Source organism: Pinus tabuliformis, chromosome 1_1 (assembly GCF_031772625.1).
Source record: "Pinus tabuliformis cultivar Carrire ecotype Pingquan chromosome 1_1, CPIR1, whole genome shotgun sequence".
Lineage (NCBI taxonomy): Eukaryota > Viridiplantae > Streptophyta > Pinopsida > Pinales > Pinaceae > Pinus > Pinus tabuliformis.
The window spans coordinates 793960992-793976970 of NC_142297.1; positions in this window are offsets into that span (position 1 = coordinate 793960992).

Genomic DNA, 15979 nt, shown 5'->3' on the forward strand with positions numbered 1-15979 from the left:
TCTTTCAAAGTGTTTCAAATTCTCTGCAAGGTTTTGTTTAAAGCTGGGTTACTAAAATAATCTTCGAAGTTTAAGAGCTTTATCAGAAGCTCCGAGTCTCCGAATATTTGGATTGTTTTGTAATCTAACTCCTTCGCAATCTGGCAAGCTTTTAGGAGGCTGTAACTCTCTGCTTGATTGTTTGAACTTATGCCTAGGCCCCAACTGAAACTGGTTTTTTTCGATCTGTCTGGGGAAAGAATCAATCCCCCTGCGCCTGCAGTGCCTGGATTCCCCTTGGACACTCCATCAAAGAAGATAGTGGCTTTTGGGGTCCCCTTCCACCACTTAAGAAAGTCACCTGCAGTGAGACGCAGGCGCCAAGTAGGATCTTTCATCGGTTTGTTGATTGAATCTTTCCTTTCTCCTGGCATGCAGGGTCCTAGCCACGTAGAGACTTCTGTAGATAATATAAAGGCAAAAGCTGGTTTATCTATTATTTCCAACAATTGAGCTTTTACCTTGGCAGCCAATTCCACTGGTTTCGGGATGTTGTTGTTAAAAACACACTCATTTCGAGCCAACCACACCTTCCACCAAAGGCATTTTGGAATAGCTTGCCAAATGTTTTTCTAGCCTGCGTTTTTAGATTTTTCCTGAGGGTTTTGATCTGCCCAGGAGGTGTAGAGAGTAACAACTGAAATCTGGTAGGGGGTGGTGTTGATGCCTCGAAAATCGCTGCAACAACATTGGGGAAAACCACCCGGTCCGGACCTTAAAAGAAGCTCCTTTTCCGTTTGGTGTGGTGGGTCCGACTGGAAATAATGGGACCAGTTTCCCAAGGATTGGTAGATAGGATGGATAAGTGGTTGATTTTATAATATCTAATGATAATGGATGAATGATTTAACCTAAAAAGTAAAATTATAAACAACTAATCTATCCCGGGAAATTTCTACTTTAGTGTAACTTTTGATGGTATTTATCCACAAACAGGCATATAGATGACTCTATTGGTAAACAAAGATATTTATTCATATGATAATTACTTTGTTCAAGTAGTTGAACAAAGTGATCATTAAAACATTATCACACTATTCTTCATATATCATTGACATAGATATGATTGAAAGAATAACATTCCTTAAACATTCAATAGTGATAAGCATAAGGACTGTTGTTAAAACACATATATATATCCAATGATAGCAAGATTAAATAAATGCCGATTCACATAAAAGAATGAAACAAGAGCATAGATAATAGTACCATATGTTATTTGGATCACTCTCGATACCAATCACATCCAAGTTCCTTCTTCTAACTTAGAAACACTTCCATAAAAGGCAATAGTGCACATCTCATCAAAGCTTTCTTTGTTAAAATTCAGAATACTGGCCCAGTCTTCTTAAAAAAATAGATCAGAAGCACAATAGTGTGACTTACTGATTTGAGTCTATAAAAAAACTGAGGACCCTTTCTAAATGCATGAAAGGGCCTATAAATACTAATTAAGCTAACTAATTACAAAATAAAAATGCTATTAATTGGTACAACTACATTATGAGTATCTCCTCAAAATCGGCTTGTCACAGTCGGCAGCATGATTCATTGTTTCGGATGATCTCCCTTTGGCTTGAACTGGCAGATAGCAAGCATTGGTTGCAATTCTGGAGGGCGACTTAGACGAGAATGCAGTTGGGCTGAATATGTGGCATCATGGATTTCGAGAATCATACAACTAATGGCATCGATTAAACATTTGAGTGCAGCCCTCTGACTGTATGGTTTAATTAAGAAAAACCAAAAGGCATCCCAAGTTAAACTTTGGATGCCGGCAATTAGTCTTCCATTCTTTTCCAATTCCTGATTGCATGTTTGTTCCAAGGCTTTGGCTGACGTCAATTTACCTGGAGAGCACTGTGAAATCATGTTAGATAGATAAAGAGTGTCATTGATTAACTCAATTAAATTACTGGTAGATAATCGGCATCTTGAGGTTTCTCTCTCTGCTTTCATCAGTTGTGACTGCCATTCTAGGAAAAGGATGTCTTTGTGTGACTCTAGAATTTTGGGCAGATTCATGGCTTGGCCTTCACTGGTGTCTTGCCAAGCAAGAAATTTGGTTAAGGTCTCATCGACCTGTTCTAAATATTTCCTGGCATCGACTGATTTATCAATTATTGATGAAGTAATCTCACAAAGGGGCTCAACCAGAGAAATGTTATGACATAGCAGTTTTAGCTGTGTAATCAATGCTTTATTGATTTGGAGAGCTTCGGTTCTAAACTCTGCTAGTTGAGGAAGACTCTTGAACTTTTCTACTTCTTGTGACAATTGAGCGATTTGCTCATCCTTGGTCTTGCTCATTTGTTCATTCATCGCCTTCAACTTGGCCAATGCTTCGGATAATTCCTTTTGTTTCTGTACTGCGCTTAAGTCTATCCTTTGCTTCTCTTTGAGAAATTGCTCATTTAATTGATTGTTTATCTGTTGCTGTGTTGATAGTTGTTGTTCTAACTGTTCTATTTTTCGCTGTGCTTCGGACACCTGTGACTGCAATGAAACAATTGTTTGGTCCTTTTCCTTAAGTAGATTACTTACTTCCGATGCCTTATCCATAGTGGCTGCCGAATAGGCTCCGGCATACTGAGAAAGTTTTGTAAGGTCATCGGAAGGGTTAAATTCCTCCTTCCACACCACATTAGCCATCTCTGTTTGTCCTGGTAAAAGGGAAGATTGATCAAGTCTCCTCCTTTTTCTCTGTCTTTTCACCACAACCCTGTGTTTGGGACTGTAAAAGACATCTAATGGTGGTATGTCTTCTATCTACAAAATAATATGATCGGACGGATCTTTAGGAATTATTTCTGCATCTTTGCTGATTGGTGGGCCGCTAGTCCCTTCAATTGGAACCGTAGTCGTCGCTGTTTCTTGACCAACTGTTACCTGAGGTGTGTTGAAACCTTGTGAAGTCTCGGGATTGCTTATAATAGAGTCAAATTGTTGCCATTCTTTGAGGAGTTTGGGATCAATTTGAGTCTCTAGATCAATATATTCACTGTCCTGTTTCTTCTCTTTCTCCTGCTCTGTTTCTTGTTCTGGCTCTTTTCCCTTTTCGGGAATTTTCTCTGTAGCAGGAGATTTGTCAATAATTTTTTGTTCAGGCTCGCTTGACTTAGTTGTTGGTGTAGTAGCTAATAAGTCCAGAGGCAGAGTTTGCAACCTCTGTTCTCTGAGCCTATTGAATTCTACCAGTCCTTCATCTTTATATTTCATTTTGGCCAATGTTTTCACCTGAGATAATGATTCTGCTGAAGAAAACAGGTCGTCAAATTTATCTTTTTCATGGTCAAACTTTGTAAGTTTGGCTTGTTCAAGCACATTATAGGCAACTTTCCTTGGATCGAATTGCCTGTTAGGAATGGTTGCAAGATTGAGCATGTTTATTTTTCCTGTCTCCTTTTCCACATGTTTGTAATCATGCAGAGTATAAACACCGCATCTCAAAGGAAATGTAGGCCATGACTACTTTTTAGAAAGCCTGAGAGTTTTGGATGTTCCTGCTGTGGTTATTTGGTAGGCTAGTTCTCGAGCTAACAACTTATCAGGTATATACGAAGGAAGGACATGGGGTCTTGCAAGGCTACCAAAAACCCTTATAAATTTGAACTTGTCCTCCCCGAACCAATTCCCTATAGCAAGCAAGTCAACCTCTACCTCCTCGGAAATCCTTGGGGCAGGCTTATCAAAAATGGCATAATAGATAGGCAACATGAAACCATTACAGATTTGGTACAAGTGGTCTTTATAGTGCGCCTTCCATAACATTTGATGATAAATGTGGATTGGCTTAGGGTCTTGTGGCGTCCATCTCCACCCAAGTACCGGGTATTCGGAATTAAAACAAAGAATATCCATAATATAAGCACTGTAATAGAAAGGAGGGATGGTCCTGGTAGTTTTGCGTGAATTTGATCTAAATCCCAAAATTGCAGAAGCTAATTTATCAGACAATATGTTTGCCCAATCCATTACATAACTATTAACCGCCGCTTCCATTAAAGGAACCATTTCAATAGTAAATTTTGTAGAATCATGCATCCCCCACATTCTACACATCATTGCCCCAGCGTAACAGTAAGGAGATGATAATGAATCCACGAAGTACTTACTCGATGACTCATGTTTGTGCTTTGTAGGATTCTGTCTCCATTGCTTAATTGGGGCCGATTCAGTCTCGTTCTCTACTGTGAATTTATCCAGAAAGGCTTTGTTGTATTTCTGTTCAGGTTCGGGCAAATGATACATCTTCCTTAGGTCATTAGGCTGAAATGAACCAAAAATTCTTCCGTCAACTGTGCAAAACGTTCTATTTGAAACTGGGATTTCTTCAACCACCCATCTGACTACATCAGTGTATGGAAGAACTTTCTCTCGTGCTGCTATCCTGTGCAAAAATGAGTCGGCTAAATCTTTCAGGGAGGCTTCTGATTTATTAGTTGAATCTGTAGTAGCTTCTTCTGACACTTCCTCAAGCTCCTCTGCTTCAATTAAATTGTAGATGCTTTTCCAACTTGTATTCCTAAGGCGAAGACACGTAGTGTCTGAGATTAAACCCTTTTTACTTGGTCCTGGTTCACTGGTGGGCTGCATTGTTACTGTAGGGGCCACTGTTGCCACGGATCTCTTGGATTTCTTTCCCATTTGTTTAAAACTTGTTATTTCGGTGGAGTTCTGCACAAGGAATGAAAACAACGTGATACAGAGAAATAGGTAGCATGAGCCAATATGAAAGAGTTATATAAATTAGCAAATAATCAAAGATTATAGTAAAACTGCCACAGATAGAATCTAAGTGGAAAATCTCGGCATAACTGCTTCATTAATTGGCCGTTTAACCTGTCAATCATGATAAAGGAGTTTTAAATACCCATCATAACGTTTATATGGTGAATGACCCATTCAAGCGTGGCTTAGATTTTTGGCGGATAATCAGAATTGAATCGCAATCGATGATTGGTAGCGTGAACGGGAAGGTTTAATAATAGTCCAAAATATCGTTCAATCACCAAAGGTGGTATAATGCATGCCAATCTTTAATATGCTTCGAAACACGCGCCTTGATTTAATGTATCGCAATCGGGAATGGGCTCAGATCATATTACATATGCCATTGCGAAATCGCCGATCGCCGATGGCAATACGCCTTATCGCATCAGAAGATGTAAAGGTGTCAGAATTCATGTATTGGGTTGCTACGGCTGATTGTCGATAGCGATACCTTTTATCGCATCGGAGGAATGGGAGAGGTGCTTTATATATACGATGTGTTTTGCCTTTCCCCGATATCTGATAGCGATTTCCCTTTTCGGATCGGAGTGATTCAATGGGTCCTTTATATATGTTTTTCTTATTATTGCGATATGTGATCGCTTTATCGTAATAATAAAGAGCTTTATAATTATTTAAAAGACCTATTTTGATTGTTGTTCAAAAGGTTTATTTTAGAATATATCATTCCCATTGGACCTTTTGATGAGGGTTTTTTTTTTTAATAATGAGTTAATACCAATATTATTCACACATCTATGTTTAAAAGGGACCCATTTCAAATTATGATTTTAGAGAAAATTTTTATGAAATGGGGGGTTGTTGTATAGCACAACAGGTGGGTATGCTAAGTCCGTGGAGGACCATCTTCCAAACTTCTTGTGTGAAAACACAGTCAACCAATAAATGATCAGAGGTTTCGATAGCAGAAGTGCATAGGCAGCATCTAAAGGACTCGTGGAAACCTCTTTTATTTAGATTTTCTCCTGTTAATGCCTTTGTATGCATGAGTAACCAAGTGAAGAAATTCACCTTTGGAAGGAAAAAGGGAGACCAAACAGATTTCCAGAGCTTCGGTGTCAGCAAAGATGCATGTGTGGCTTGTAATGAGGAGAATCCTTGAGCTGCTGTATAAATTCTGGTTCTTCCCCACCCCCATTTATCTTTGGATGTACGATGGACAGGGGCGAGGCCAGAAAGTGCTGCACAGAGCAAGTTTTTTTGTGTTTCCAGAGGGTCAGGAACCCCTGGAAAAGTCCATCCTGCCCAATTCCCTTTGCTGTCCCAAGAACATATGTCTGCAAGCTGGAGAAGTCCTTTGTTCACTAGCCAGATCTTTAAATCGTTACAGGAATTTAGGGTGGCCAATGGGGCATTCCCTTGAATGGTGTCCTCCCAAAGTAATGTTCTCTGCCCATTACCCGGTATTCTGTATAAATGCTGCTATATATGGTCGATGCTTCTTCTGACTAAATTCCATATTGTTGTTCCTGTTGGAGTAGAAGTAGTTGTGAGGTTTCTCAGGGAGCCTCCCTTTAGGTATTTCTTCCAGAGGATCTTGCTGACACGATGACTTTTATCTGCATACAATTTTCATATGATTTTTCCACCAAGAGCTAGATTTTCTAAGCTTGGATCCCATATGTGTAACCCACCTTGCTGGAGTGGTTTATTCAGCATATCCCATCTTACCAAATGTAACTTGCTCTGATTTCCCTTGCCCCCATTCCATAGGAAGTCCCGAAGGAGTTTGGAGATCTGTTTTATGATAGACTTAGGAGCTAGCAGAAGGGAAGACTGAAAGATGGGAAGGGCAGAGAGGACTGCCTCTATCCATACCAACTTCCCTACCTTTGTTAGCCATTGGCCTCCCCAATATGCTATTTTTTCTTTTATCTTGCTAGTTACTTCATTCCATGGGGAGGGAGGGCTTGTTCCCAAGGTTAAGGGAAGGCCTAGATATTTGATCTTTTCCCACTTGTCATACCCAGGGAATCCCAATATGCAGGAAATTCGAAGGATAGTTGGGTGATCTACATTCCAGCCATAAACCACACTTTTTCTTTTATTGATCAAGTCTCTTGTGATTAAATAGAAGTGTTGAAGGATTTCTTTGAAATCCTTTTCTATCTTAATCGAGGCCCCTCCCAAAAAGAGAGAGTCATCCGCAAAGAGGGCATGATTTATAGGGTCCACCCCTCTTGCTGCCTTAATTCCTAGAACAATGCCTACTTCCATTTCCGCTGTCAGCTTTCTGCTTAGGGATTCTGCTAACAAGATATAAAGAAAGGGTGACAATGGGCATCCTTGGCGGAGCCCTCTAGAAGATTAGAAGAAGTCAGAAGGTTTGCCATTGACCAGGGGGGCTATCCAAGGTTTGTGTGTGCAGGATTTTATCAAGTTGACAAAATTAGCACTAAAACCAAAGGAGAGGAGGATTTTATAGAGAAATGAGAGTTTAACTCGGTCAAAAGCATTTGACATATCCAACTTGATAAGCATACCTTTTTCCTTCCGAGAGTGGCCAGAGTGGAGGGCTTCTTGCACTTGGATCACATTGTCTATGAGGTACATTCCTTTGATGAAACTGCCTTGCAAAGGGGAGATCAGGTTCCCTAATAGAGGCTTGAGTCTATTAGCTAGGAGTTTGGCAAGGATCTTGTAGGCTTTTACATTCCAGCAAGCTCTGAGAAGATTGAGTTTTATTACATTCCAGCAAGCTCTATAGAAATGTATGGTGAAGCCATCTGGCCCAGGTGCTTTATCCAACTGCATTGACCAAATGACTTCAACTATCTCTTTTTTAGAAAAAGGCTTCATTAACCTAGCGTTTACATCTGCAGTGACAAGAGGGGGGATGTTTGACAGAAAGTCGGCAGCCAGGTCGTCATCGGAAGAACCATCCTCCTGGAACAGATTCTGATAATGGGTTGTGGCTACCTATTTTATGAGAGACTGTCCTTTGATAACTTCCCCCTCCTTGTTGGATATTTCGGAAATGTGATTCCGAGAGAGATGGGCTCTGCATTGTCTGTGAAAAAAAGTTGTGTTTCTGTCTCCAGCTTGGAGCCAGAGGCTGCGAGACTTAAGGCGCCAATATTCCTCTTCTTGTCGAAAGGAAAGAAAGGAATTGAACTGGGCGTTCTGTTCGATGAGTAGCTATGCTTTGGTGATTTCAGATCCTTCCATGCCTAATTGAATCTCAGCTAGAGCCTGGACTATCTTTTGTCTATGGCTCGTAGGAGTGGAAAGGGTTTTTTTTTTTGCCTAGGCTTTTAATGCAGACTTAGTGTGTTTGAGTTTCTGTTCCCACATGAAGTTGGGGGATCCTTCAACTGGTTGCACCCAAACATCAGCCACTATGTCCATAAAGCCCTCTCTCGATACCCAAAGAGGGTTGAATCTAAAGGGAATAGGGCCCAAGTCCTCCTCTTTCTCTATTAACAGCGAGATGGGGTTATGATCAGATGTTATTTTGGGTAGGATTTTTCAAGAGATTAAATGCTTCCCCTCCAACAAAGAACTTTGAACTAGAAACCGGTCTAAATGGGTAGCAATGTTGGCATTACCAACTCTATTGTTGGTCCAGGTATAATGACCTTTCCTAGGTTTGTGGTCCATAAGGTCCCATTCGAGAATCAAAGTCTCCATCGAGGCGTGGAAGGGATCTTTACCCCATACTCCGCCTTTTTTCTCGTATGGGTCTAGAGTGATGTTGAGATCCCCGCCAGAATGATGTTTTGGCGGGCATAGATTTCTAGGAAGTCTGAGAGAGAATTCCAGTAGTCCTTCTTTTCCAAAAAATTAACAAGAACATAAAGATTGAAGAGAGCTAGAGAAGTCTTACTTGGGAGATCTGTATATATCTAGTGTTGGTTTGCAAAAGAGCTTTTAAGCTGGAACATATCCTTCGACCATAGGGTTGCAAGGCCCCCTGAAGTACCTCTGGCGCTGACCACTTTTCTTGAGTTCTTTTTCCATTTGGTTCGACTTAAAGATAGAAGAGCATCTTCTTCTATCTTTGTCTCTTGGAGCAAGAGAATGTCTGAGGTCTCCATTCTTAATAAGTCTTTAATTTCTTCAGCCTTCAGTGGGTTTCCCAGGCCCCTGCAATTCCAAGAGACAATTTGCATTATTTACTAGAGGGGGGCAGTGTAGACCCACCCTTTAGGGGTCTGGTCCTTGTGTTCTTGCCTAGTGACATTTCAATTGTGGACTGACTGCCCTGCATCTTTAGTCGCTTCGCCTCTTTTTCTCTGATCTCCTTGCGAGACTTCCTTCCCGCCTTTTTATTGGATTGCTCGAGAGGTTCATCTTTAGAAGAACCAGGACTATCTATCAGCTTTTTCTTTTTGGTCATTTCTGCATAAGAGGGTGGGGAAGTGGCGCCTATTGGAGGGACTTGATTTTCCTGTTGGATTGCATCTACACAAGGGGTTTCTGTAATGGCTTCTACATTTTGTTCCTGAGATCTTGAGTTTATTTCTGCGTCTGCTGTCTGGTCCATATTCTGTTGCACCTCTCCCTCTTCAAGTTCTAGTTGGTCTTTTGGAGGGATTAGAGCAGCAAAAGGATATGTTGAGATGGTGGAATTCGTTGTGGCTTGTTCTTCGGTTAAACTCTTCCTAGCACAGGGTCCTCCCATCTCTGGATTCCCTCCTTTCCTTTTCGCTCTAATGGTTTGTTTAGTTGTGGTGGTTTTTCTGGCTTGTGTCCACTAATCACCCTTTTCTTTTTCATATTATTCCTTAATTTTCTTCTTACAGTTTCGTGCGAAATGACCATAGCCATGACAATGTCGGCACTTGAAGGGGAGATGTTCATAATCTAGTTCCTGAATGTGAGACTAGCCAACTATGGTCAACTTGATTGCCTTAGGCAATCCTATCTCCAGATCGACTTCAACACATATTTTGGCACACGAATATTGTTCTCTCCTTTCAGCCCTATCAATGTATTTTCCTAATTTGTTCCCAATTGTTTCCATAGATTCCAGGTTCCAGCAATGAAGAGGAAGATGAGGTAACCTTACCCAGACAGGGATGGCTAAAGGAGTGTCCTGGGAAGGATCAAAGTCTGGTGTCCATTTATTCAGATAGAGCCCTTGGGGGCCCATGAAATATGGACCGTTTCGGAAAATGAGATCTCGATCTTCTGCTGATTCGAAAACAAAAACATAATAACCTCTGCCTACCATGTGGCTTCGTATTCCTTCAGAGACAAGGGGCCTCCAGTTTCGGTGGACCCATCCATCAATAGGTTTGGGAGTGGGCCAGAGACCTGTGAATTGTCCAATGAGCCCTCGTTCAGCCAGGTTCAGTGCAGTTCGACATGGGTGTTCCGCAGGCAGCTCTACCGAAAGGATGGATTTGTCTCTCTTAACAAATTTTTGATGTTTCGAGTTTGCTTTCCTCTTGCCACATGAGGCTACCAATCTCTTGAAGGCAACAATATTAGGAGGGGGGGAAGTGGGGCCCCCTTTGACGTCCATATTGGTTGGACTCAAAATTTTGATGATGAGGTTCACCGTGTAGAGCTATCTCCACACACTGGTTGGTCTCAGCAGCGAGAGGTTACTGAGAGAGCTCTGTAGGAGCGACGATGGCTAGGTGGGCGTGCTCTGGAGCCGAACCTTAATCTCACAGCTCGAAAAACTCAAGTTTTTTACATCTATGCCTATTTTAGCTGATGCAATTCCTAGTATAGTTATTTTTTAGTATTTTATTTTTGGATGGTTTTTTTTTGAAGCTTAAGAATAAAAAATAACTACACAAATAATAATGATTCCATAATTGTATTTAAATCTAATTAATAAACACATAAAAATTTAATACTTACAATATAACAAGTTTCTTAACCATGGATATCCACCCCTAAGTTTTGTTACAATACCATGGCTTACCAACCCTACATGTCAAAAAAATCATATCTCATTTCATAATAAACAAATAAAAACCATAAGTCATTTCATAATAAGTAGACATTACATATAACATTGATTGCATAGAGTGAAAAATTCCATCATATGGATGGAGGGGGGAGAGAGAAAGTAGGGAGAGGGGGGGGGGGGGAAGAGAGAGAAAGTAGGGAGACATTGGGCACTGGGAAGAGAGAGAGTTGGAGGGGGAAGAGAGAGAAATTGATGCGGAAGAGAGAAAGAGAGGAGCTGAGAAGGGAGAGAAGGAGAGAGAGAGAGAGGAGAGGAGGGAAGACAAAGAGAAGTAGAGGAGAGAGAGAGGGAGAGAAAGGGAAGAGAGAGGGTGAGACATAGAGATGGAGTGGGAGAAGGGGGCGGGAAAGAGAAGGAAAGAGGGAGGTAGATAATGATAGAGTTGGAGGGTAGAAAGAGAGATGGGGGGCAGACAAAGGGAGGTGGGAAAGAGAGGGAGAGAGAGGAGTTGAGAGAGAGAATGAGAGAGGGAGGGAGAGAGTAGAGCAGGAAGGAAGAGAGAGAGAAATGAGAGAGAGGGAGATATGGATCCAACCTAAATATGGTATCTGTGTATATAAAACCAGCCTAGATCCATCTTAACCCTAGATCTATCAAGCACCAAGATGGATCAAATCTCTTGTCACTTTAAAAAAAATTATATCTCAAGAAATTTGATCCCTCTAAACGTTTGATAAATCCAAAAACATAAATAATTTAATAATAAAATAAATAATTTTTTATGCATTATTTAACAATAAATTTGTTTATTTAAAACTAGTCTAAAACATAATTTAATAAAAAGTAACTAAAGGTGCTACACCCCGATAAGCACAAGTTAACCATTGACTCTTTTACTCGCCCTGCCAATAATGCGAACGAACAGTTCGGTTACATTCATAAGAGGCAAAGGCAACCAGGGGTTAAATTTGACACCCGTATATCCGTTTTTTGCGTTTTTACACGTTAAATACTATTGGTTTCCAAATATGCACATCATTGCTAATAGGTCAATAATATTTGAAAAAGTCATATTGACAAGTATATTGAAAATTAACAAGTTTTAATTTTATATATATATATATATATATATATATATATATATATATATATATATATATATATATATATATATATATATATATATCTATATATATATATATAGACCGCATACCACAGTGACGGAACTTCAGAGTCCGCACTACCCTCGCCCATGCATGGGCTAGCAAAGCAACTACTCCGAAAATGAAAAGACAGAGAAGCCAATTTCTGAATGAACACAAAGTACTAAGTAGCACAGAGCAAGTAAGCACGTGATAGACCTCAACTGAAAAAAGGTCCCATCGACCAACAAAATTCCAAATAAATGTATTGCTTTGGGAAATTTTATGTACCACTCAATATCACATCGGACTTTCCTCCACTAATTTTCCTCTTTCCTTAACTTACTCACGCAGCCGCTGTCTATGCCATATGGAAATGTAACCAGCCAATGTTAGACTACACTCTATAAAACCATTGTAGATCATTAATTGCGTATAGCAGATAAATTTTGTAAAAGGGCATCAAAAGGAATCAAAGTTCTATATTCGAGTAGTTGGCATCGTGGATTGGTTACCACTTTGTACCTCCGTTGGTAGATTAAACAATGTTTAGCATGAGTATTGAGATGTACCAAAAATATATATAAGTGAAAATGGAAAATAATTTTGTTTTTTCAATTATGGAAATTAAAAATTCAATTTATATTTATAATTAATGTTTATATTTATAATTAATTTTATAATAAAAATAAAATTTGAAATAAATTTATTATTTTGTATTTATATTAAAATAATACTCCACAATAATAAGATTTGTTGAGGTTCTAAAGTTGTCACGATGAGAAGATTACATAGTTAACACTGTAGGACTACGCAATAAATTTCAACATTAAGTGTGAATGTCATCTTGACTTTCTATGCACTATGAATTAATTGTCATCTTGACTTTCTATGCCGTATGAATTAATTGGGTTGGTGATTCGTGACCTCCCACCTAAGTTACCACTTACCAGCCTATCATTTATGTTCACAGCTTCTAGACTCCAGTTCAAGTTCCAAATTCTAGCCATTTTAGAGATCGCAGTTTGAGAATAGATTGCAGACCACTCGCACAGTTTGAGAACAAGAATCTGTTTGGTAGTTCTTAAGCTTCTTGCCAGTAGATTTCACCATAGGTAGGTGGTTTTTGCGCTTGGTTCTTTTGTGTTTTTTTCGAAAATTCTTTTGTGTTTTTGTCCCAAAGTTTTCAAGTATATAATGCAATATTGAAATAGTGGTTCCAATGAATATATTTACAGTCTTGATCAAAAGTGATTTTAATATATGAATAGAGTTTGTATTTCACATATTTGTAGTTTAGTCATGAGATCTTGCAAAATACTCTTCCTTTCACTGTTCTTTGAACTTCTTGGGCTTGTTCTTGCCAGACTTTTTCTTTGTTATTCACATGGATTTAGTAAGACTCAACTCTCCTCTCTCCTCTCCTCTTGGTTCTTTATGGACCTCTGAGTAAGACTCAAATCTCCTCTCTCCTCTCCTCTCAGTTCTTTATGGACCTCCGAGTAAGTCTCAACTCTCCTCTCTCCTCTATGTTCTTTATGGACCTCCGAGGTCTTGGTTCCATCAGTCTCCCTTTTCTCTCCCTTGTCTCATCATCCTAATTTGACTACCAATCCACATAACTCAAATGCCCATCTTACCGGTATATTGGCGAAGTCCTGTAAGATCCCCACCCAAATCCATAAGGGGAAGGCTAAAGCAATGTGAAAACCTGGCAAAGTCCGGTAAGATCCCCAAACCCATAGGGGGAAGGCTAAGGCGAGGTGAAAACCGAGATTGGTCCTCAAACCAACCGAGGATGCTCGATCCCCAAACCACAAATTTAGAGTCACTTTTCACTACCAGTGCTGTATCCGCGACGGGCTCGAGTTCCGCGGCCTCACCCTCCCTTTGGATTAGAAAGGAAGGACGATTTCAATGCGAAAGGAAATGGCGAGGGCTAACGCATTGCATCAGCACCTGTATTGCCAAAGATGGCATGTCCCTTACGTTTATATAGACCCGTTTTTGCTGTTGGTAATACACCCATCGCCCAAGCCAGACTCAGAATGATCTTAAATTTATATCATTTTTAAAAATGGTGTTTTTTCATCGTTTTAAACATCTTTTAAAATAAATTTATGAAACACTATATTTTTATATATTATATATCTTAAATTTATTGTTAATTAAAATTAAAAAATAATAATACAAAACAAAGAATAATTAGACTGCGTCATATATATATATATATATATATATATATATATGAATCATATTACACTGGAGGGTGCTATAAAGGATTTGGGTTGGGCAATAATTAAGCACAGAACCAATGCCAACAGTCACAGTCACTAGTTTCTTATTTTAGTGAATACTTATATCACATAATTAATTGTTTTTTGTCTAATTTTAGTTGCAACAATATTTACATTCACTATTTTCATGTGAGAATGATTACAAATATATATATATATATATATATATATATATATATATATATATATATATTTCACTTTATAATATAATTTTTGTTATTTTTTAGAAATAAAAAAATTACAGATATGTAGATACATATTTTCCATCTATTTTCTCACTATTTCCATCTTAAAAAAAAAAGCTGAATATTTCAACAACCTGGAAAAATCACAGAAAAGTTTCATCAACACGTCTCAAATGAAAGTGTAGCAATAACACTCAAGCCGATTGGTACAACAAAGCATGGAAATTTTGAAACAATTATAAATACAATTTGCAAAAATTAGATGAAACTTGTACAAATAAATATTAAAAGTCATGTGATGAGCAATTTAAAAATAAAACCGTCGTAAGGGCACCCGTCAAATTCAACCCCTGGACGCAACTATACACAAAGTTGACGTGACGTGAGGTGAGGATGATAAGAAATAGCCATGGATTGTTTCATGCAGGGAAATAAATGTTTTTTTAATAATAAATTTAAGGGGAGTGTGAGACAAGTTTAATAAAACAACATGAGTCACACAACCGTGACTTATGCAAACTTAGTAGCCACATTACATGGCTGTGGAGACACCTTCCTTTTTGGTCATATAGTAAATTATACTTTTAAATTTTTTATAAAATTGACGTGGTGTGATATCATACGAAATAGCCAACTATTTCATGTAAGAAAATAAATGTTATTTTTAAAGAATAACATTAAGGGGAGTGCGAGACAGCCGATAATAAATACCATGCTATAGGGTATTAATTGGGCGGTGACTGTATATACTCACTTTTCGATTTTGGCTTTGGTATAATCAAACAATGGGCATATACAGTCGCCACCCAATTAATACCCTATAGCATGCTCAATATTTGTAGCCGTGCGAGACTCACACATTCATACCACACTGCAGAGTGGTAGCGATATGACTGACATTGTTGTGGACCCAGCCTTTTTGGCCACATTGTAAATGATAAAATTCATGACTTGATGCAAATGTTCCACCTCTGTACTAGTTGTTATATTCTTTTCATAGAATACATTTGCAAGACCGTTCCTGGTTTGGCCTTCCATTACTCATTTTATATAGTTAGTTGGACACCCTGTAAATCTCAACTATCTGCGACAGTGATCATGATCGTGATCGTGACAGTGGGAAGGTCAATACTAGTATTCTTTTGGGGTCTTCTAGAATGTGTCTCCTCCAAGCTTGCTAGTAATATTTTTGAGCCACAACCCTTATGGAATTATAGTTGTAGTGTTGTGGTTTTGGATTTTTAGTTCAAGAAATTGGTTTTGACCCTTTGGCTAGGGATGATGACTTATTGTATCTTGTGGGGAGGTTACCTGTCATTTCTCCAACTCAAGGAGGGCTCTCTATTGCATAATTATACTCCCAGAAAATCCTTGTGGTTCCCTTGGATCTTGTTGTACTTAACACCCCCATACAAAAAGCTCTCCACCTTGCATGCTTCAGGTTGGTCCCCTCTTGGCCTTCAATCCCCTACCCTTCTCATATCTTCTGGGTCTCCTCTTACTAGGAACTTACCTCTCGCTATTACCATGTCACAGAGATGCATGCACCCAAGGCATAGCTCTAGCAGTTGAGGCCCCACTGGTAGGCCTTGAGCCTAGTCTCAAGCTCAGTTTGCAGTGTATCTTTACCATTCATCCACCCCCTTCCTGATG